General features: G+C 47.3%; 1 long non-coding RNA gene across 1 annotated transcript; it reads right to left on the reverse strand.

The window, feature by feature from the left end:
- Nucleotides 1–11,480: 11,480 nt before the first annotated feature.
- Nucleotides 11,481–20,955, reverse strand: LOC121041246 (uncharacterized). The gene is made up of 3 exons (XR_005795632.1): nucleotides 19,815–20,955; nucleotides 18,617–18,775; nucleotides 11,481–11,846 (listed from the first exon to the last, which is right to left on the reverse strand). It is a non-coding gene; the product is annotated as an uncharacterized LOC121041246 (long non-coding RNA).
- Nucleotides 20,956–23,928: the final 2,973 nt, after the last annotated feature.

Below are 23,928 nucleotides of genomic sequence, written 5' to 3' on the forward strand. Positions count from 1 at the left end.
ACACACACACACACACACACACACACACACACACACACACACACACAACTTGCCTTGGCCTAGAACATTCTTCTCCCCTCTGTTTGCAGCAGTAATTCCTTAGTAATTAGGCCTCACCTCAAATATCTCTTCCAGGAGACTTCCTTTTGACTCCCCGAGCTGAATTGGATGACTTTCTTCTATGTTCCTGCAATATTCTGATGGACACGGTGTTGTCCCTGTTTCCTGGTCCTCCTTAAGCAGAGGCTTTAAGGGGATGGTCTACCTGCACAGGCCTTAATTGCTCTGCTAAGAGTTCAGACTTAAGATAAATCAAAATCAGAATAGCTTCCTGGTTAGAGTGTTGCAAAAAGGGAGAACTTCAGCAAGGTTCATCAAACAGTGGTATCACAGGATGAATTGGCAGGGAAGAGACAGCTGGCAGAAAGCTCTAATATTGTACTACCAGAACTTGCCAGTTTAGGAAATATTGGTTTTAGAATGAGATAGGCTTTTTTTTTAAGTTTATTTATTTATTTTTCGAGAGAGAGTGGAAGTGTGGGAGGGGCAGAGGGAGAGGGAGAGAGAGAATCCCAAGGAGGCTGCACGCTGTCAGCACAGAGCCCGATGAAGGTCTCACACTCATGAACCATGAGATCATGACTTGAGCCAAAATCAAGAGTCGGACACTTAACGGCCTGAGCCACCCACGTGCCCCTAGAATGAGAGAGGAAAGGGAACCTGGAGGTTGTCCAGTTCAATTTCTTTATTTAAAATTTTTTTTTCCAACGTTTATTTATTTTTGGGACAGAGAGAGACAGAGCATGAACGGGCGAGGGGCAGAGAGAGAGGGAGACACAGAATCGGAAACAGGCTCCAGGCTCTGAGCCATCAGCCCAGAGCCCGACGCGGGGCTCGAACTCACGGACCGCGAGATCGTGACCTGGCTGAAGTCGGACTCTCAACCGACTGCGCCACCCAGGCGCCCCTCAATTTCCTTATTTAACTGATAAGAAAAAAGGTTCAGAGTTGCCAAAGGTGGCAGAGCATGTCTTAGGTGGCACCGACACTGCAGCCACATCTCCTGAACCTCTCAGCACAGAACTCTGCATTCAAGGGTTTGGGATTTGCCCATAATGAGATCTCAGGTGGCGTCCTGGAGAGCCCTGTCCCCACAGAGGTACAGAGTGAAAGCTACTGAATAAGATATTCTTCCCCTGAGATTTTCACTTCAGTGTGTTTTTTTAAAACCTTTTGAAAAAAAAAAAACCTTTTGTTATGGTCATTTTCAAACACAAAAGTAGAGAGAATATTCTAATAAATCATCGCTTCCACAATCTTCAACCTTTGCTATCTTGTTTCTTTTATACTCTCCCTATATATGCCTTTATCCCACTGCTGGAATATTTGAAAGCAATCCTAGACATTGATTTCACTCATAATTATATTTCTGCATGTATCCCTAATAGATAAATATTTAATTTTTATCACATTATATATATTTCATATGCATAGTTGATATGTTTACATATACATAGATATGATATATAGTTGATTCTCATTATTCACAGTTCTATAGAGTCACCATGAACACCAAACCATTGCGCATGGGGAAATACAGGGTTAGGTTCCTAACAGACTCTGGCCACAATATTTTTATCAACTGATCAGTACATAACCTTGCTTTCTGTTTAAAGATACTTTATTTAATATCTACTGTTGATTCATTACCATTGAACTCATGGCCAACAGCACTGTAACTCATGCCTGTATGAACCTTATCTAACACAGGTATTTCCTCTGTAAGGCACATCACAGCCTTTCTTGGCTTAGGAACACATGACAGCACTTCAGCACTCTGCTTGGTGTCCATTTTAAACAGTGAAATCACTAACAGAAAGCACAAAAATGAGAAAAAAGGTGGTACTAAAGAAACTGCCAAAAGCAAACTTATTTACAGTATGAGAGCTGGAACAAGAAGAGTATCAAGTGTTGACTTCAGCTGGGAACATGCATATGGGGAGACTCAAATTTTTCTGTGTTCTGCATGTGCATGTCTGCGAATGGCTAAGTACTATGAATATTGATTTTGGCATCACAAATAAATGTTAGCCAGTAGGTGAATTTCCAAACACAGAATCTGCCAGTTTGTGTGCATGCGTGCGTATGTATGTATGTACGTATGTGTGTATATCTCCCCAACATCATTAGCAAACGTAACAAAGTGAACAATAATCCTTAGCATCATTTATCTGTGAAATGTTACATGGAACCTCCATGTAATATTTGGGATATACTTATACTAAAAAAAATCATTGGGGGTGCTTGGGTGGCTCAGTCGGTTGAGTGTCGTACTCTTTGTTTCGACACAGGTCGTGATCCCAGGGTTATGGGATCGAGTTGTGAGTTGGGCTCCATGCTGAGTGTGGAGCCTGCTTAAGACTCTCTCTCTCTCTCCCTCTTTCTCTCTCTCCCTCTGCCCTTTTCCCCTGCTCAAGCTCTCTTTCACTCTCTAGAATAAAATTTTCAAAAGATCGTTTGTCTGAAATTCAAGTTCAACTGGGTATCCTGTATTTATCTTGTATATATATCCTGTGTATCTGACCACTCTAATGATGATTTGTTGGGTGTTTATATGCGCTGGCCACTTGGCATCCTGTTTTGATTCTCACCACAGCCCTGTGAGGCAGGTGTTCTCACTACTTATTTCATAGGTGAGGTTCCCTCTCTCTTCCTAGTTCCCAGAGCTGGGAAGTGGTAAAGGCCAGATAAGGATCCAGATCCACAGGGACTCCCAGGGCCTGAGATCATTTAAATCCACTGTGTTGGACACGAGAGGGCAGTGCATTGACAAAACACAGCTTTAACTCTGAAATACAAAAATAGCCAACAACAAGTGTTGGTGGGAGGTCAGGGAAGATCAGGATGGGTTGATGGGCGGGGGGTCTTCCGAGAAGAAGTGGCCTTTGAGCTGAGCCTGGAAGGAGGGTTAGCTTCAGGAGAGTGGCAAGGAGGAGGGAGACAGTGGGCTGGGGCACATGGGCAGGCCCGGCAGGCCCGCGTGCCAGGCAGGTGTGGGTTTTGAGGTACTGGAGGGGAGGAGCTGGACCTGGCTGGCGGGGCAGGAGGTCGCTGCTGACGATAAAGTTCGATAGGCAGGGCGGGGGCTGATTGTGCAGGCGCTTGAATTCCAGGCTTGGCATTTGGACTTTACCCCGTAGACAATGGGGAGCCACCGGCGTTTCTGAGCTGGGCAGGGCGGCCCCAGCTGTCGCCCCATTGTTTTTCCCAGACAGCGCCTAACTGTGCAGTATTTCAGCGAGCCCACTAGATGGAGATATTTTAGCAAATTTAAAGCACCCAGCTTTTCCTGGACACAATTTCCAGGGAGAAAAACAAACACGGGGACCCCACAAAACCTCCACATGTTGACTTGCAGCATCTGCAAAGTAAAGTGCAAGGCCTGGGAAACAAAAATCAAACTAGGGACAGTCCAGCTTCACCCTGCCAGCAAGATGAAACTTCAGGTAATTTCACTGCTTTGAAGGAGAAAGGGTCAAGGTGAGCAAGAAAGGATACAGTTTTAACAAGTGCCCTGCATTTATTATCTAGCATTTAAGCCTCACAACAGCCCTTTGAGATAGGTGTTATCGCATTGTACAGGCAAGGAAACCAAGACGCTGAGAGGTACATTTGCTCAGTTATTTGGGGAGCTAACACCAGGCCAGGCTCAGGGATAGAGTTGACAGCACACAGTAAGGTGGGTTGGGCAAGTCTCTGAGGCTTTGCTTTGCTGGGCCCAGGTCCCTTGTGCAAAGCACAAAGGATGTGCCTTTCCATCCTTCTTTTGTTGCTAGAAAAATCTGTAACATGAATGATGAGACCGGGCTCTTACCATTTGCGCTATTCCAGCTGCTTTTTAGAGACAGTCTCACTTAATTTTAACTCTCACATCAGCCCACTGAGTTAGGAATTATCATATACCCATTTTGTAGGTAAGAAAACAGATTGACAGAGGTGAAGTGACTTGTCCAAGGTCACACAGGGAATAAGCACCAGAGGGGGGGATGAATCCCAGGTATGCCTACTCCTGTCCTGTTCTTCACAATCAAGCACATTTGACTTAGGGATAAATTCCTTAGAGTATCTTGGGCACAGATGTTCAAAGAGATACATACAGAGAATTTAAAAAATCAAGGCATAATGGTTTGCAATTTAAAAAAGTGGGGGTGGGAGGGTCGGGGGCACCTGGGGGGCTCAGTCAGTTAAGCGTCTGACTCTTGATCTCAGCTCAGGTCTTGATCTCAGGGTTGTGAGTTCAAGCTCTGCTTTGGGCAAAAACAAACAAACAAACAAACAAACAAACACAAACCTAGAAGCAAATGTGGCTGTGGGAATATAGGTGATTGTTAAATTATTTGTTGTATTTCTTCATTGATTTTAATTTTTGCACAAAAAGATGCTTCAGGTAAACAAATAAATACAAAGATAGAAAAACCACAAAACCAAAATAATTTTCCTGTTTAGCATCAATGGTTTGATGAGGGCGGTTGCCAGTACTCTGGGTCTGAGAGGAGCCTGGAAGAAAGGGATCAGGGAAAGTGGCAGACAGGTTCTAGCCCTATAGGGTGCACAGGCTGAGCCTCTGCTATGGGAATGTGGCTGGTGGGGTCCAATGCACCAGCATTTCAGCGTAAGATCCCATCCTGGCATTCTACAAGCAGCCCCAATACGTTGTGACTGCTGTCGCTGCCAGGGAGAAGCCAGTGCCAGGTGAGGTCACAGGAACCCCACAAGGAGGACAGAGAGGAATAGGAGGGGGTGTAGGGGCCCTGGGGCAGATGTAGCTTCTCTGTGGCTGGAAATGGCCACATCCTCTGGCTTCTCTCCCTCCTTTCCTTTGTTCATTTTTTCTGACCTCATGGTCACAGACCATTTCTTCATGCGGGTCCTTGAGGGGTCACACCCACTTTCCAGCAACAGGTGCTCCAACCACAAATGAAGGGTAAGGCTCACTTTGCCCGTCTCCTGGGGCTGAGCTGGCAGGCATGTAAAGTCATGAGTGCTAATGTTCTTTGCAAACTGCCAATCACTACAAAGAAATAAAGAGAAATCTTTTTCCTCTTCCTTTACATTTTCATATTACACAAAATAATATGAGATACATATAGAGCCTAGCACTTTCCTTGCATTGGCTCATTTCCCCACTCATTTATTCCTCATAGCAGGCCTATTAGTAAATACTCCTATTCTCCCCTTTTAAAAATGTTTATTTATTTAGAGTGCAAGCAGGGGAGGGGCAGAGAGAGAGAGGAGAGAGAGAATCCCAAGCAGGCTCCAGCTGTCAGTGCAGAGCCCCACTCAGGGCTGGATCCCATGAACTGTGAGATCATGACCTGAGCAGAAATCAGGTGTCAGATGCTTAACTGACTGAGCCACCCAGGTGCCCCTTTATTCTCCCCATTTTGGAAGATGAGGAAAGTGTATCAGAGAGGTTAAGTAATTTATCCAAGGTAGCCCAGCTAAGAAGTGACAAAGGTAGGATTTAAATCCAGGTCCGCCTGACTGCAGGACTACTGTGCTGCATTGATACAATATGTTTTATAGTCTCATAAAAGTCTCTTACCACAGAGAACATTTTGTGGTTTTTACTTTCCCATAAAATTCTTCTTTGTTCCAAGTTGCTTTTGTCTTGTGTGTGACCCCTTAGGGGTGCCCACCTCTGAGCTCAGGATCATAACTTCCTTGGTGGTTGGAAAACTCTCTATTCTGTTCACAGGAGACAGGGGAGAAGAGGTCCAACATGGCCCAAACCTGGCTTTCCTGCTCTCCTGGGTATGGCTGCCTCAGATATCAAAAGGCCTGAATTCCAGGCAAACCAGCAATAATGCCCCAGTCATCACATTTGAAACCAAAATTCAGCAAAGACTTGTATTTGCTGCCAGAAAGCAAATGGATTTTTCTTTTCTTTCTCATTTTTTTTTTTTTGCCCAAACAAAACATCCTCTTATGAAATATGTCCAATTTGCAATATTTACTTTCCCTTTATTTAATAACAGGAAAGGGTTTGCAGGACTTTTGTTGATTTTTGCATTTCTTATTAAAATTCTTAAGGGGGTTTCGGGGGAACTTAATCAGCAAAAAAGGAGGAGGAAAAAAAATCTCATCTGCATTCCACAGGCCTTATTAATGGAGGAAACTTGCTGTTTGTTTAAGAGCGTTTTCTGATGGGAGAAGGCAAATCGTCACGTGTTCCACAGCCCTTCCTCTGACTCTTTTTCTTGACTGTGCTTCCTTCTCAGCTGTCTCCAGAGTTCTGAATCCCTTGTTTCAAGCTTTCTGCCCAAGAAGATGGAGCTGGAGTTTACACTCCACTGCCAGGCTGGGAGGGAAGCTAACACTCATTTTAACATCGATAGCACAGCTGTCTGCACCCAAGATCTCACTTCATCTCAAAATAGCCCTCTTGACAGATGAGGAAACTGAGGCTAAGGATTGAGTCTCTTGTCCAAGCTCCCTTTCCTTGTAGCTTACAACTCTTGGGAGTAAAGGGAAAGGAATTCTAGCATTCATGGAGTCCTATGTCCAATTGAGTCCTAATAGCAACTCTTTGGGGTAGCCGGACAATGTCCAGCTTTCAGAGCTCAGAGAGGTAAAGTGACTTGTTATGGGTCATGCGGAGGGTAGCAGAGCTGAGATTTGAGCAGTGTTCTGCCAGACTCTCATATCCATGTTTATTTCACTTCACCACATTAGTTCTTTGGGCCCAAGGCAGCATGGTGTTTCTTGTAATGACACACACTGTTGCCCCAAAGTTAAAAACTCTCTCCCCTTGGGGCACCTGGGTGGCGCAGTCGGTTAAGCATCCGACTTTGGCCAGGTCACGATCTCGCGGTCCGTGAGTTCGAGCCCTGCGTCGGGCTCTGGGCTGATGGCTCGGAGCCTGGAGCCTGTTTCCGATTCTGTGTCTCCCTCTCTCTCTGCCCCTCCCCCGTTCATGCTTTGTCTCTCTCTGTCCCAAAAATAAATAAAAAACGTTGAAAAAAAAATTTTTTTTTAAAACTCTCTCCCCTTGAGAGGTCTTAGTCCTGCCTTCCTTGGTTCTAGGTAGACTGCATGTGACTTCTAGGACTTTGCTTTTGTCTTTTCATTCTACCAGAAATATTTATATACATTATTGTATAATAAATACATACAATGTGTATTATACAATGCATATATTATATGCATTATATATAATTATTACAATATGTTTATTTCTAGAACAGTTTCTTGTACAGAGGTAGTCTTAATAAATAACCTTGTAGATAGTGAAGTCCCAGTGCTTTCCTGCAGAAAAGGAACTGAGGACTAGAGAGAATAAGGAATTTGTCCAAGCCCCCAAGGGGGTAAGAACCTGAGCCAGGAGGGGAGTGAGTCTGTCAGATTTGGTTTAGGAGGATCATTCTGGAGGTCTGGGGTAGAGGTAAAGGGCACTGAAGGCCAGCAGGAAGGAGACTGCAGCACATTCGAGGTCAGAGAAACCCAGCCCTTGCCCACTGAAAATCCTCTTTCTCCTCCTGCCCTTAAACAAAATCTGTCCTGTGCTTCCTGCTCCAGGCACCCTTCAGACCACACACCCAGCTGGATCTCCTCTTTCTAGTTCCTCTAGTTCTTTTTTTGGGGGGTTTGCCATTCATTCCTTCCTCTCCACTCTCAGAGTCTTCTATAGCAATGGATCTTAACTTTGTGGAAGTCAGAGGCCCCCCAGGATAGTCTACGGAAGGGCTTGGAAAAGGCACAAGTACGTAAACGTTCTGAACGTGGAAGGTCCAGGCCCCCTGAAACTGCTCACACTTTATAGAAGGGAGGCAATTCCAGCACAACAAGGGGAGGGGCAGACAACCCCAAAGCTATAGGCTAGACTTTGTAAATCCCCAGGAAATGGGAAGGTGGTCCAAGGAGGCACAGGAATTAGGGATGAAGATTGCTTTGAGAGTTCAAGCATACAATCAAGGAGGGATCGTGGGCCAGAGGAAGCACTAAAATGAATGTAGTCATGTTTCTAAAGAAAGAAATGTCCATCTGAAGAAGGGCAGCTAGGGAGGCAGAGGAAAGAGAAAGAAGGAGGATCCGTAGTCAGGGATTCTGTGGACCCCGGCGGTAAGTCTAGCTTGCCCTGATGCCTGGAATCCTATAACCAACCCCTCCTTTTGCTCATGCTGTGTTCACCAAGCATCTCCTGATTAGAGTTTGGCATCCTGAGGAGTGTGCCTACAGGGAGCTGGTGTGTTGGCTGGAGGACACGTGTATCCGGTCCCCTTGGCAGTTACATTTCTCGTTGTAAATTAGTAAATTGGGAACAGACAATTCACAGAAGAAGCAATACAAATGACTAATAAGCACATGAAAAAAATGTTCGTCCTCACCAGTATTCAAAGAAATGTAAATTCAAACCAAAACTGAGATTGTTTTCTACCCATTAAATTAGAAAGGATCTCTTTTTTTAAGTTAATACCTATTACTGGGAAAGAGGTGGTGCAAAGGGCACCTTCATGCGTGGCTGATGGGAGCATCTTGCTACCTGCCAGGGTGGGCAAGTCTCCTTCCGGTTGTGCATGTTCTTTGAACTCCAGCAGAATAGATCCATGCAACCTTACCTGCCTGGAAGGAATGGCTGGAGGGTTCTCTTCACAATCTGTTCACCACCTATTATGTTTACTGAGCACCTATTATGTGCCAGGCTTATGAGGCACAGTGTGGGGGAGGGGTCACATAGAAATCTTATCCCAAAGGCCAAAGGATCTCAGATCAAGAGAAAGGCTGAGGCCAGTCCCTCGGTTGGCTGGAAAAGGAGGAGATGGAAGGGGAAGGGAGGAGAAGAAGAATCAGGTAACCTTCCTCTCTCCCCCTCCCACTATCCAATTCTCTCTGAAGTTCCAGGTCTGGCTGAGGCTCTTGGTAGAATGCCAGGCATGTCCTAGAGGCAAGGTTTTGTTTTCTCTCTTTTTTTTTTTTAATAACAATTTATTAAGCCTCACAATTCTATACATTGACTGAGCTCAGACAGTTCTTCTGCTTCACGTAATATGGATCAGGTTACTCATGCAGAGGCATTCACTTGGTAGCTTGGCTGGGGCTGCAATAATGTTCTCCCACTCCAGTGTCTCTCCTCATGTACCTTCCGTCATTAAATAATCTGTTCTGAGTTTACGGCATGGCAACTGACTTCCAAAAGGGTATCTTCCAAGAGAACAAGCTCTAATGTACTCATCGAGCTAGAGGCAAGGTTTTCAACCCGAGTCCATTCCCAGAGACTGATTTAATTGGTCTGGGATGGGCCTCACCATAGTATTCTAAATAGTATCCCAGGTATTGTGAATGGGCAGCCTCGGTTGAGAATCCCCGAGAACGGAAAATGAGCAACGCATTCAAGTCATCATTAAGAGGGCAGGTTTTAGGGTCACCAGACCTGTTTCAGGGACCAGCCACTTACTGCCTGGGTCACCTCCAGAAAGAGGCTTCTTTTCGAGACCGAGTTCTCTTCTCTGTAAAACGGAGATGGAATATCACTGCGTACTGTCATCAAGATGAAATGAGGTGGTGCATGTGAAGTGCTCTCCATGATACTCATGGTTATGACTGTCATTGACCAGCCAGACACCATCGCAGGCCGAGGTCTAGCACGAACAAGGGACACAGGGCTCCCAAGTTTTCTGAAAACTGCACGGGAGAAAAACTTTCCAATGAAACAGCCCTGACCGTCCACTTGAGGTTTTTCCATGATTTCAGAGTTGGTCCCCATAGTTTGACTTGAGCTCCAGGGACTTTTGTTCCAGCTGACTGTGCAGATGGGGAAACAATGTGTGATTCTACAATCATAACAAGGGAAGGATTGATCTGAGCAGTATCAGGACTGAGCTGGTTTACAAAGCCAAGATTTACTGACCCCACTTCTGTGAAGATAGCAATTAAGAGCTAGGGGCTGTCAGACCTAATTCTGCCACCACTTACTTAACTGTGTGACCTTGGGCAAATGACTTCACCTCCCTGAGCCTCAGTTTCCTCTCTAACATGGGGATTCTGTCTTTGCCTCAACTGGCTTTGGGGGAGGATTAAATGGGTTAATGCGGGTAAAGCTCTGAGCTGGGATCTGGTGTATGTTAAGGCCTCCATGAATGGCTGCCATATGGGCCTCTCACCAGCCAGAAACAGCCCTTCCCACAACAGTTTGATTCCCTTGTGGCCCTTACGCCCTGCACATGGGTCTTGGGGGTATAATTGCTTATGTGTGTGTCTTATCGAGGGCCTGGCTCAATTCACCCCCTTCCTTTGGTTCCATGGTTCACCATTATATTTAGCCGCTGCTCAGGGAACACATGTGGAACTGAACTAACCTCTCTGCTTTCCCGGATAAGAAAACTGAGGCTCATGGGGGTGGGCCAGGGGTAGCTGAGCTGAGGTCACACACCTCGTGCAGGGTCCTGAGCCTCGGCTTGCTGGGGAAGGATTCTCAAAGGGGACACGCCTGGACAGATTGGGTGGGACCTTCCATGACCTTCTTGGGCAGTGAGCTTTAACGGGGGAGCAGTGCAGGAAAAGGTGACCATAGATACCCCCTGGGACTCTTGCTAGAGGTGGGTGAGGCTTTGCAGGTGGCCAGAGAACCAAAGTGAGCAAAGGGAGGGGGAGGGGGAGGGCAAGTAAAATTCACACTGTTACCGGTAGGGTGACTCATTTGTGCCAACAGGCTGGTGAGACATAGAGAAACTCTGGGTACAGGAAGATCAGATGGGATAACGAATTTGAAAGTTCTCTGAAAATGGTAAATCACTCTAAGAGCAGGGGCTCTGGCTTCTGATAGACCTGGATTCAAAGCCTGCTTCTGGAACTTACCTGTGTGACCTTGGACAAGGAGCTTCAGATTGCTCATCCGAAAGGAGGGGGCGGTAGCGGTAACAGCCTCAGTGGGTTGCTCTGAGGAGTAAGTGATGTAATGTGGATAAGGTGCCTGGCACAGAGCTTGGCACGTGGCCACCCGTGGTAGCAGCAATGATAGTGAGAAAGAAGTTGGGCCCTCGGCCCTCCTCACGGTGTTCCCTCATCTGTTTCCTACCCATCTTTCAGCCTTGCTGATTCCCTGAGACAGAAAGGCCTTTTTCCTTCTCTGCACTCTCACGCCTTTTATCTAAGCCTTCCTCACAGCACTTCTCAGAGTAGGCCCTGCATTCATTGCTACTTAATGAGCATGCCTGATTGCCCCCAGCCGCCTGGGTCTTACTCGTTTCTGCCCACTGGGCCAGCACACAGCCTCAACCCTGTCCAGAGAGGCATCAGTGAGCAGTGGGATGGCCAGGATGCAGAGACAGCAGCTGGGCGGCAAGAGTCCCAGCCCTGATACCAGAACGGGGTATGTCATTTGCACTAATGAAGCACAGAGGAAAAAGGAATTTGTAAATACATTTTTAACAATTCTACAGACTTTTTTTTGATCGATACAGTTGAATTCATATATATTTTTTTATGAATACAGTTTCCTGTTTGTTTTGTTTTTAGGCTTTGATACAGATGGAATGAATGAGAACTTCCCATGTTATCACAGGGTGATAAGTCTACCTGGAATGTTTGGTAAAGAGCCCGACAGGGGAAGTTGGCCCAGTTGTAGAAAGTCCTATCACCAGGCATCAGCAAAGGCCAAAAGAGATAAAAAGAAAAAGCTTCCACTCTCAAAGACTGGAGAATTCAAGAGCTGGCACTTATGTGCCCTTGTGTGACATGACTCCCCCCGAAGCTGCCGGTTGCTTACCTGTTAAATGGGGGAAGGACAGCTAACCTTGTAAGCACGTGGAGAGGTCGGAGGACGACGTGCGCGGGGCCTCGCTCAGCACCTGGAAGGTAGTGCGCGCTCAATGACACCAGCTACTCTTTCTCTCACTACTTGGAAATGGCGCGAGCTTATTTTTTGGACTTATTACATACCATTTAAAATGAGTTGTGCATAAGATGACCTGTATCCATCGCTAAGAGTGAGCCTAGCCTAATACCTCTTACCTGAATAAACCTTTCACAATCACGATTTTGATCTTGAGTCTCTGTTAAATCGGTGTAGAGTGGAAGATGCGGTGGAAAGATCAAGGAAGAATTGGGCAGGAGGAGATCTCCAGGAGCTAAAGGCCTGGCTGCCAGGGTTTTGGGTTTTTTTTTTTTTTTTTTTTTTTTTTTTTTTTTTTTTTTTCAGTAAGAAAGTTCAGGGACTGCTTTGACCAGGCAAGTGAACCTATGCTTTGTCCATTACCCATGACCCTGAAAACCAACCTACCAACCAAACAACCAAGAAATAAAACCATTCATCTTAATATTCACTGAGCTGAGAAGACTTTGCCTTCTTCCTTCCTCCCTCCCTTCACCTCACTTCCTCCCTCCTCTCCCCCTCCCTTCTTCCCTCTCCTCACCCTCACTTCTTCCCTCCCTTCCTTCCTCCCTCCGTCCTCTCCATCAGTGTGAAGCCTGGTACCAGAAATGCCTGGTAATATCTCTGATTTAGCTCTTCAGGACAGAAACACCTCTGGTGTTTTTCTCTGCCCTTCCTGCCCATCACAGGGTAAATATCCTGCTCCTTTGTGCCCCTGATCTGTAGCCAGTGTGGCTAGCCCCAGCTTCATGGGGCTGAATAACCTGTTCTGGCTGCCCGAGCCCTCTGCCTTCTCCTGATGACAGGTGCAGCAGGAGCAGATAGCCTTCCGGCCCTTTGGCTCTCCATTGTGACCTTAGGGAGGCCATCTGTGGGTCTAGAGCCTGACTGACTAGCGTTCCATTCCCCACTCCACCACTTACAGCTGGGTGGTCTTGAACAAGGTGTACAATCACCAGTGAGCACACAGGGGGCTAATACTTGACACCCCCTCTAGGGTCGGAATTAAAGGAGACGTTACATACTAAGATTTACACTTGTGCCAGCACATAGAAAGCACTTCATAAATGCTCTCTACTGTTGTGATTATACAAAAGAGGGAACGACAGCACATCAGACTCATCTCACACGGACAGTGGGGCCCTGTCCCAGGATTCACTCTCTGCCAGTTCATAGACGCAGCGGCCCTACTTGCCAGCATTGTGGCATATCATGATGTAACACTAGTGAAAGGGTGAGGTACAGTGGCTTCTAAGAGGAGCTCGGTCTAGGTCAGGGCCATGTCCCTTCCGCCCCGGGTATCCAAGGGTCCCCTGACCTGGTGCAGGCATGGACACACCAAGCCAAGCAGATTGTGTAATTAGTAAATCCTGTGCGCCTAACAGAGGCCTGGAGAGCACATGCCTAGCCTACAAGCAAAGAGATTCAATGAGGATTTCCATGCTGCCAGCCATACAAGATCCCACGGCCAGATCCAATCTGCAGGTCTAATTATGGCACTCCTTTTTTTTTTTTGTTTTTTTTTAATTTTTTTTTTTTCAACGTTTATTTATTTTTGGGACAGAGAGAGACAGAGCATGAATGGGCGAGGGGCAGAGAGAGAGGGAGACACAGAATCGGAAACAGGCTCCAGGCTCTGAGCCATCAGCCCAGAGCCCGATGCGGGGCTCGAACTCACGGACCGCGAGATGGCGACCTGGCTGAAGTCGGACGCTTAACCGACTGCGCCACCCAGGCGCCCCTAATTATGGCACTCCTCACACTGCCTGAATGCTTGCTTTGGGCTTGAGTCATGGTCTTTGTCGCCATGTGGATATATGTATGCATGGGACAGCTTTAGGGAGGTGTCATTCAAATACCATGCAATTTGCCCTTTTAAAGTGTGTGGTTGTTGTTGTTTTTCTACTATATTCACAGTGTTGTACAACCATCACCACTGTCAATTTTAGAACATCTTCAGCACCACAAAAACAAATGCCCTACCCATTAGTAGTCATTCTTTCTCTCTTCCGCCCAGCCCTTGGCAACCACTGATCTACTTTCCGTCTCTGTAGATTTGCCTATTCGGGGGACATTTCATGTATGTGAAATCTTACAATATGTGGTCTTTTGTCACTCCCTTCTTTTGCCTGGCATAATATTTTCAAGGTTGACCCATGTTATAACATCTATCAGGACTTTGCTCCTTTTTTCACAGCCAAATAATATTCCACTGTAGGGACGGACCACATTTCGTTGCATCCATTCATCTGTTGATAGACTTTTTGGTGGTTTCCACGTTTTGGCTTATGTGAATAATGGCGTTCTGCACATTCGTGTATGGTTGTTTGTGTAGCTACATGTTTTCATTTCACTTTTGAAATTACCTAGGCATGGATGGTGGGCTCCTCTGCTCAGGCGTGTATTTAACCTCATAAGTGCCGTACTGCATCATTTTGCATTCCCATCAGAAGCATATGAGCGTTCTAGTTGCTCCACATCCTCCCCAATGTTTGCTAAGGTCAGTCTTTTTATTTTTATTTATTTATTAAAAAAAATTTTTTTTTTTTACATATAAAGAGCACACGAGCAGGGGAGGGGCAGAGGGATAGAAAGAGAGAGCATCCCAAGCAGGCTCCGCATTCACCTGACGCGGGGCTTGATCCCATGACCCCCGGGGATCACGGCCTGAGCTGAAATCAAGAGTCAGAGGATCAACTGACTGAGCCACCCAGGCACCTCAGGTCAGTCTTTTTCATTTTAGTCATTCTGATGGAGGAATAGAGGTGTCTAGCAGTTTAAATTTGCATCTCCCTGTCCTCACTCTGAACCACTGCGGTCAGCTGCCTGGCCCTGCATGTTCTCCCATGGGGTGAAGAGAGACAAGTAGGTGCTGCTGGTGGCAAATCCGGTGAAGAAAAGAAAAGAAAGAGCGTTTGGCTGGATGGGAGGGGGAGCCAGACAGGGGCAAAGCAGAGAGCTGACCTAGCAGTCTGTAGGTTGGCTGCCTTTGTTTTTCCAGCACATTGGAATCTCCTGGCTACTAGTCTTTTATTTCCTTTAATTAGCCTTCCCCATTGACAGGGACAGGTCAAGATTTCTAGGAAGTGCTCCAGACGACTCTGCCTGACAGACAGACAGACATCCCTAGGCATTCATTCCTTAGGGCTGAATTTTTCATCCTCTGAGCTGACTTAGGGGCTGGCAAAACACTTGTGCTTCCCGTGCATTGACTTTTCATTCCTTGCTTCACCTCCAACACAAAAGAAATGTGTTATTTACAAAATATCTCTATCGCCTTAGAAAATGTCTCCCTGGGAAGAATTAAACAGTTACACATTAAAACCTTTTAAAAATGCAGGCATGCACCAGCCACTGCAGACCCGTTTGGCATCTATTTGATAGAAAAACAAGCTACCAAAGGTTCAAGGCAAAGTTGGCTGACCTGAAAGATGTTTGGTTGTAAATCTGAGCACCCTCCGAGATTCCTCAAACAGCGACAGGCTGCGCAGTCACCATGCTGGGGAGGGAAATTCCCTAAATGTGGTGAGGAAATTTAAGAGTTTGGGACAAAGTACTCAGAAATCAATTCCTAACCTACTAAGCCTGTGGTCCCAAGCAGGAGACATATCTATAAAGAAGTAAATGATAAGATGGTGTGATAGCTGACACCAGAAAGATGGAGAGGGCACAGAAAGGAACTGTTTGGAACATGGTTCAGGGCTATCTGACAGAAAAGGGGATATTGAAGTTGGGCTTTGAAGAATGAATAGAAGTTTGTTAGAAGATAACAGAAGGAACAACCTACCAGCGACAAGAGCATGCAGAAGGCACTGAGATATGAAACTGTGGCAAGATTAGGAAACTGTGGGTCCTTAAGTGAGTCCAGAGCATAGGGTGGGTAAGAGAAATGAGGGGGGAGGGAAGCTGGTGAGTTCAGCAGAGGCCATACACTGAAGAACCTTGAGGGCCAAAATAACGAGCTTGGGCTTCAAGCACTGCAGGGTTTCAAGCAGAGGTGTGACCTTGTCAGAGTATGTTCTTGAGAGAGCACCGTGGTCACCATGAGGGGGAATGGATGGAGAGAGCAGGCTAGGAGTGATTTTATCAGGGCCTTAGTGCCAGGTGTGGCCCAAGTATGGGTGATGTACCTGGGATTGGAGGTTGGCTGGCAGTACTCCCAGGGGAGGCTAGGGTCTGCCAGGGCCTGAAGGAGGGTACGAACCCTTCCCAGTAGTGACCCATTTTATTCCCAGAGGGGGAACCAGAGGGGGATGTTGACCCTCTTCTTCCTCAGGGGAGATCCCGGGCACCATGGATCATTCCTATTCTAGGATGGGAAAATGGCCAGGGCTCAGCCAGGACAGCAACAACCCAAATGTTCTAGGGCCCTTCGATGGCCTTGGTACTTGAACCCCTCATGAGCCAGTGTCCTAAGCCTGGTTGACAACCCAGCTCCCCTCACAGCTATGTTGCACCCTGGGAGTTGGGCAGATCAGGGCGGATTAGATACCCTGCTTTTCCAGAGTTGGAGACGGAGGTGAGGACAGGGTCCAGGTTTAATCATCCCAGGATTAAGAAAGGGGAGGGTCAAGACTTGGGGGGGGGGGTCTTGAGATTCCCAAGTCCCTTTTCCAGGCTGCTTCGCACAGAGGGTCAGGAAAACCAACACTGTGCCACGTGGTAAATGTACATCTTCTTACTTTCATTCTCATGACTATTCCCGTTTTGCAGGTGAGGAAACTGAGGCTCCAAACAGGTAAGACACCTGTCCATGTGATGTTTCGAAGATGTGTCAAGCTGCCTTCTCAAGTCTGAAAACGGACTTGGAGCAAATTAGTCAAGCCTGCTTTGCTAAGCAAGGGTTGATGGAGACACAGGCCCCTGGAGACGGTAATGTTTTCTGCATTGGCATGGCAAATGACTTGCAAAATACCATGGTGCTAAGAGAGGTTTCTGCAACAGAGCTCTTGTGACAGGGTGAAGAGGCCATAATGCTGTGGGACTTGTGCTTTTCTTTTTAAAAATAATCATTTTTTTTCCTCTTTTTGACAAATAATTCAGATCCCAGGCCAACGTCGGAGCAGGGAGGGGAAGTTGCCCTTCCCCCCGGCGGCACCCACTTCCTCCAGGGCCCAGGAGAGAGTGGGCCTGCTATCTCCCAGGCCACTCTCTCTGAGCCGGCCCCAGGTACCAGGAGTTTGTTTTATGGATGGGTCTGTCGTGAGTCAGTATGATAATGTTTCCTGTGAGAACTTTATTTCCCTGCATTGTTTGCAAAGTCTGTGTGTGTGTCTGAGCACGTACTCCTAATCTCGGTGGAGACTGTGCCCTGGTTATAAGACACCCCTGAGGGTGGGGGTAGGGACCCAAGGAGACCAGACATGGGCTGTCCCCGTCCCCTCTAGTGGCAGGGAGAGCCGGGGGTGACTCACATGCTTAGGTCTCGCCTCCAGCCTGTGATAGGCTGGCTTCCTTGCTGAAAGCCACTTCAATCAGTCATCTCTTGCTAGCACTTATTGTGGGACCAGGCCACACTGGCTGCACCCACCCATGGCCGTCTGGGACACTTCTGAATCAGGTCAGGAGACGACCCTCTCACTTAGCTTTTAGCTCCTTGGTTTGCAGATGGGGAAACCCAAAGAAGGTACATGACGTGTCTAAGCTGAAACCGACCGGTGGAGAGGCACACAGTTCAGCAGTAAAGCAGGGTGTTCAGAGCGCCCTGGTCCTAGGTTCGAATCCTATTCTGCCACTTGTCTCTGGGTAGGTCGCTTCATCAAACTTCAGTCGCATTGACTGACAAACGGTGTTAATCATACTCACCTTGCAGACCAGCTTCAAGCATTAAGTCAGAAAACAGATACGGAGCAGGTGCTACAGGGGTTGGGAGACTATTCTATTCTTTCCCTGTTTCCTCTGAAACTCAAGTTGGAGCTGGTTTGCTGTAGCAAGTGCTATACCGCAGATGCCTCTGGGGAAGGTGTCGAGGGGACACCGGGGCACCTCGCTCACAGTTCTCCCCAGACCACTTAGTCAAAGCCACTGGACTCCTGAGCTTTCCCGAACAGAGAGGAAATGGCCCTGGTGTTAAGAGATAGCTATCAGTAGTAGTCAGGAGCTTAGCCAAGAGTTTTAGAAGAAGACGAAAGAAGAAACTGTAAGTTGTCCCAATTCTCCTGAACATCTTAGCCCACTGCCCACTGGCTTCTCTGACCCCTGCCCAATTTTTGAGAGAGAGAGAGAGAGAGAGAGAGAGAGAGAGAGAAGGAGAGAAAGAGAGTATGAGCGGGGGAGGGGCAGAGAGAGAGGGAGAGAGAATCCCAAGCAGGCTCTGCACTGTCAGTGCAGAGCCCAACATGGGGCTTGAACTCACGAACCATGAGACCATGACCTGAGTGAGAAAGTTTAATTTATAAATGATGCACAGGAAGACATTAACAACAACAACCATAAAGTAGGACAATTAGAACAATATACTGTAATTAAAGTTATGTGATTGTTTCTCTCTCTCTCTCTCAAAAATATCTTACTGTAGTGGGGTGCCTGGGTGGCTCAGTCGGTTAAGCATCTGACTCTTGATTTTGACTCCACTCATGATCTTGTGGTTCATGAGTTTGAGCCCCACATCGGGCTCTGGACTGGTGGTGCGGAGCCTGCTTGAGATTCTCTCTCTCTCTCTCTCTCTCTCTCTCTCTCTCTGTCCCTCCCTGCTCAAAATAAATAAATAAATAAACTTAAAAACAAATCTTACCGTACCATACTCACCCTTGTTCCTGTGATGATGTGAGATGATAAAAGGCCCACGTGATGAGATGTGATGAGGCGAATGACGTAGGCACTGTGACGTCGCGTTAGGCCACTTCTGATCTTCTGCCGATACCTTGGAAAGAGGATCATCTGCTTTGGGAGCTTGACCGTGGGTAACTGAAATCATGGAAAATGAAACTGCAGATAAGGGGAGGGGGGCAACTGTATCTATACACTGATATCCTGTCTTCCCTCACGAGGAGGGACTGAGTCATTGTATCCATTCAGTCATTTATTTATTCAACACACCATAACCAAATTCCTACTTTGTACCAGGTCTGTGCTGGGAGTTAGGTTTTCACGGTGCCTGTCTCCAAGCAGCCTGAAGTCTGGACCACCCTTGTGAAAATGTGCATTACTCCTCCGTCAGCCATTCATCGAATGACGCTCATTGGATGTGTATGGTGCGTCAGGTGCTGTGCTGGGGCTGGGCTGACGGTACAGAAGATGGAATCCCTGCACACACATAACCATAGCGATCTGCACAAAGTAGGCGCTAAAGATGAACTCAGGATTCCAGAAGGTCAGAGTCTGAGGCCATCCAGAATCCACACAGCCCACTGGTTTTCAAACAATCCTGTGTGGGTACTGGGGATTGAGTATCACTGTTTCATAAAATATTCTAGTAGTTTACAGCTTTATTGAGGTATTATTTACACACCGTAAAATTCACCCATTGGAAGTGTACAATTCAAGGCTTTTTAGCAAATGTATGTTGTGCAAACATCACCACAATCCAGGTTTAGAATGTTTCCATCACTCTCTAAAGTTCTCTTGTTTGCAGCCAGTCTCTGCTTGAAGCATTCTATTTTCTAAATAAGCAGAAGGAAATTTTGAGAACCAGCAATCTATTCTAACCCACTTACTCTACCAATGAGGAAACTGAGGCCCAGAGAAGAGGAAGGGCCCTACTGGGGATATGTAGTGAGTCAGCATCATTGCTGGGTTTCATCCCCAGAACAGCCTGACTTCCAAGTCAGGTTCTTTTCACTCATGGGAGGCAGTGCCCAAATAGTGGTTAAGGGTCCTGGACTCACTTAGTTTGAGCTCAAATCCTGGCTCCACCATTTATATGCTGTGTGACCATGGGCAAGTTGCTTAACCACTCTGGGCCTTAGTTTCTTCACGGGCTCGTGTACAGCAGAACAGTACCTACCTGAGAGGGTTGGTGTGTGCATTCCCCGAGATCACGTACATGAAGGGACTTAGCACAGTACAGGATGTGGAGTAAGTACTCAGGGAAAGTTGGCTAATGATCATTTCACCACATCATGGTCTCCCAATTTGCCCTCAGAAATTTGGAAGTGAAAAAGACAATGATTAAACAAAACCAGTCCAGGCCCCAAATGGAAATGCATGTACAGAGGCAGCTTTCTAAGAACATGGTGCAACACCCCACCCTGGGGCATCATCACCCTGCTTGGCAGAGATGAGGCAACTGCTGGGGGCGTTGCTCAAGCCTCCTCGGACCCAGCAGGAGACTCAGCGGTTGCTGTTCCTTCCTCCCCAGTTTCAGCGTTGCCCAACAGGCCCACAACAGACACGTTTCATCAGCGTCCAGGGAGCCTGGCTTCCTTCCCACTCCCACCCTGAGGGGCCAGATGTGTGATTCTGGAGGACAGTCAGGAGGGACCCGGCTCCGCCCCCTGCCCCGCCCCAGCCAGCGCTTCTCAGCCCCTGGTGTGGAGGAGGCATCGGAGCGGCAAGGCGACAGGGCAGGGCACCCAGGAAGGACGGTGACTTATCACAGCGCTGCGTGCCTTGTGTGTGTTATCTCTGTCAGCCTAAGAAGGAAGCTATTAGTATCAACCCCATGACAGTGGAGGAAACCGAAATTCAGAGAAGGTGGGGGTGTTTGCCCAGGTAGAGGGCTCCCAAAAAACCATTCGGTTCCACGAGAGGTGGGATTAGGTCCAGGTAATGCTGCTTCTATGAAGCAGAGTGGGATTTGTTTTGTTTTGTGTTTGTTTTGAGCATGCAAACATCAGACATACTTTAGACACTGTGGAAAGAGTTCTGCCTTGGAAACTAAGCATATCTGACTTGGGGCAAGTTGCTTAACCTGAGACTTCATTTGGGAAAAAACACTGTCTAGTTTGCAAGGTTGCCATGGTGATTAGAGAGCCTGCTTGTGAAAAGCACCTACATGGTTTACTGAGCTGCTCCTGAGTGCAGGGTATGGAGGACACATAGCTAAAACAACACCCCCAACCCTAAGAAGTTCCAGTGTATGTGACAGCAGACAAAATCCTATGGTAACCTAAGTTCCATTTTTTTTAATTAAAAAAAAATTTTGTTTAATGTTTATTTATTTTTGAGAGAGAGAGAGCACGAAGGAGGGGAGGGCAGAGAGAGAGGGAGACACAATCGGAAGCAGGCTCCAGGCTCTGAGCTGTCAGCACAGAGCTCCACATGGGGCTCAAACTCACAGACTGTGAGAAAATGACCTGAGCCAAAGTTGGACTCTTAACTAACCGAGCCACCCAGGTGCCCCTCTAAGTTCCATTTTGATGAAGGTTAGAATAAAAGAGATGTGGCAGAAACCAAGGAGGGAGCCAGGGACAGCTCTTAAATGGTGAATGGACTGCCTTGAATGGTGAATGGACTGTTGACAGCTAGAGAAGGCTTTGTGGCCCCTTGTAGCTGGAAGTCAGGGTGTGAAAGGGGAGGGGGCAGGTGAGGCTGGAAAAGCCCACTGAAGTCAGACCATGAGGGTCTTGAATGATGGAGATTTTAAACTTTATTGTGTAGGTCACAGGGAGCCATTGAAGGTGTCTGAGCAAGGGCATGACCCGACCAAGGGGCCCTGATCTGCTGGCAGCTACACTATGGTTGTCAGAAAATGGCTCCCCTTTTAGGGCCCTTCTCTGGGCTCTCTGGCCAAATGAGAGTGTGAACGCTGCTTGCCTGCCATGTGTGAGGCACCTGTTGGATTTAGAAATGACTTCAATATATGCACCACTTTAACAAGGTAGTAACTCTGCCACCAGAGAGCAGGTGATAATTTGGTGAGCGGGGAGCACTGCTGAAAGCTGACGTTAATGAGAGGTGCCAGCCCCTAGCGAGGACAAATGTACCACAGGTCAGTCAGGGAAACAGTGGAGGTCACCAGTCAGGGCAAATAGCTCTGTGGCAGCTCATAATGATGACAACAAGTCACCGATGGTCTGGACACCGTTTTTGCCAAGGCAGGGAATTGCTCATTTTATCACTATCATGAATACATAAGCAATGAGCACGTACCAAAAAAAAAAAAAAAAAAGGTGATAGAAACGGTTCCCCCGCTCTGGGTCGTCGTTGGCTATCTAGGACAGCCTGAATCGTGCTGCAGTGAAGCCAGACACATTTGGGTGAGGCCACAGGTGGGGGTGGGGCAATGAAGGCCACTCTTTTGCCACTGGGGTCACTGGGTTAGCCCATCATCCATCCACCATCCGCTTTTATTTCCAGACACTCCAGGAACCCCCTCCTCCTTACTGCCTGGTCTTGGGCCACTTTGCACAGATGTTGTTGCCACAACCCAGGAAACTGGCCACCAGCCTTGGGCTTCCCCCCACCCCAGATGATGCCGAGGCTTCTGCTGGGTTTCCGCTATTGTTCCATGGCAGCCATAAAATACCAGGTTTGTCCTTAAGCTCGGGCCGACACTTGCTGACCCATTCTAGGAGGAGCCTCTCTGTTGTACTGGTGGAGATAAGGTTTGGGGACAGATGTCCTCTGTCCACTGTCATGACTCTCAGTCAAGAGCCGCTCCTGCTTAGCTCCTGGCCACCTCTCCCCAGGTACCACCAAGGGCAGATGCAGACCCTGACCTTGCAGTGCTTGAAGACCAGCCATGCTCAGCTCCATCTCAGTGGCCTGAGTCGTCCCATCTGGGGACCCTCTGATCCATAATCCTGAAGCCTTAGGAGTTCAAAGAAGGGCGAGGCCACTGAGGGCTGGGATGACTAGGAAAGGGAACCGAGAAGGAGAAAGAGAAGAGCTCAAGTAGGGGGGTAAATGCGATGAAGACGGAATGGAAAAGATCACAAAAGCCCGTACTTGCATTTTTGTTTACTGCAGGTGCATGCTTTGTGCAGGATAACTTGTTGCCACGTCAATTTCTGACTTGTTCTTGCTTAATGTAAGAGGCTCATGGAAGACAGAGAGGTAGCATCTCAATCTCTCCACATCAGCTTTCTCACTGAGAAGAATTTACCAGCTTTTTCCCTGCCAAAGCCAGTGTTCCCAGAGTCGATGGTATTGGACGGTTCTGGATGAAGGGGGGTTCAAGGGTCAGAGGGAACAGAAGTGGGGAGGAAAGGGTTGTGTCGACTGAGACTTGGGTGTGGGGGGGTGCTGGGAGATGGCCTGGAGGTAGTTGAGCCAATGATAGGTGTATTGGCACGCAGGCCATGGGGGCAGACGCTGGGGCTGTGACCTGGGGACTGTGGCTTGGCCTGCAGGGATGGAACCACCTTCCTCTGAGAGGCAGGGGAGGATTTGCAGAAGCAGCCACGAGGCCCTTCCTTGACTTTCCAGGTGGCCCCACCCTGAAAACATATTTGATTTAGAAAGAAAATATATTTACTTTTATATTTAAACACTGTGGAACAATTTGATACCTTTTCTATTGGCACTGAAAAATCGATGCAGAGGGAAATCACCACCAAATATTGGCAGTGATGGTGATGTTCGTGTTTGATCTTGTGCCACTCACAGTTTGTACTTTGTCCACGATGAACAGGAATTACTGTTGTCATAACGCTGTTTTTATGACAATGAAGCATATTTGCAAACAGCATTTTGGTTAAAAAAAAATTTTTTTTTTGTAAATGTGGGTATGTATCCACTTAGACCAGAAGTTTGGGAGATGGTAAGTGCCCTTGTCTGTCAGTGACCAGGGCGTAGTTGATGCTTAACTTCTTGTTTTTCATTCTGAAATGAATAGAGCACTTCATTCTCTATTGAGTCTATTTTTTCTACAATAAAATGAATTGTATAGTAAAGAAAAATAAAGGAAATCTTTTCAGAAGGGGAAGTAGGGAGTCCCCCCTCACACACACACACATCCACAGCCCCTTTGGGACAAATGATAAGGACACTGGGGTGGGGGACATCATGTGGAGGCAGCCAAGGCTGGGGTGAGGACAGTCCCCATGGGAGTCTGTGTTGAGCAATGGGGTTGTGCCGGGCAGGGAGGGAGGGACTGGATTCCAAAGGCTGCCCATCAAACCCTTGTCCATCTCCCTGTTAGCATTTGCATCAAACTTTGGTAAAAGTGCCCTTAT

Source organism: Herpailurus yagouaroundi, unplaced genomic scaffold (assembly GCF_014898765.1).
Source record: "Herpailurus yagouaroundi ecotype Mexico unplaced genomic scaffold, PumYag 183, whole genome shotgun sequence".
Taxonomy (NCBI): Eukaryota; Metazoa; Chordata; class Mammalia; order Carnivora; family Felidae; genus Herpailurus; species Herpailurus yagouaroundi.